The sequence below is a fragment of the Mesitornis unicolor genome, unplaced genomic scaffold, assembly GCF_000695765.1.
Source record: "Mesitornis unicolor isolate BGI_N332 unplaced genomic scaffold, ASM69576v1 scaffold46609, whole genome shotgun sequence".
NCBI lineage: Eukaryota > Metazoa > Chordata > Aves > Mesitornithiformes > Mesitornithidae > Mesitornis > Mesitornis unicolor.
In genome coordinates, this window is record NW_010206082.1 from 1 (window position 1) to 319 (window position 319).

Consider the following 319-nt stretch of genomic DNA (forward strand, 5'->3'; position numbering starts at 1 on the left):
TAAATAATTGACTATAATTATAGTTAATTATTTATTAATAAATAATAATATAATCAACAACTAATAAAAGTAATTTGCCACCTTTACCACCTGCGCTTTCTAGCAATTCACACAATTTCATCTACCAGCCAAATTAACAGAAACGCGGACATCATGAGCATTATATATATTGCCCTTAAAGATACCAAATATTCGCCTGAGATCAACTGAATTTCAGAGCTGAGACACTCTTGTCAATAAAATTCTATCCTGGAAAGCTATCTTTTTCAGTAATACTACAGCATTTGTTGATCTGTAGATAAAAAGTGAAATCTTCACA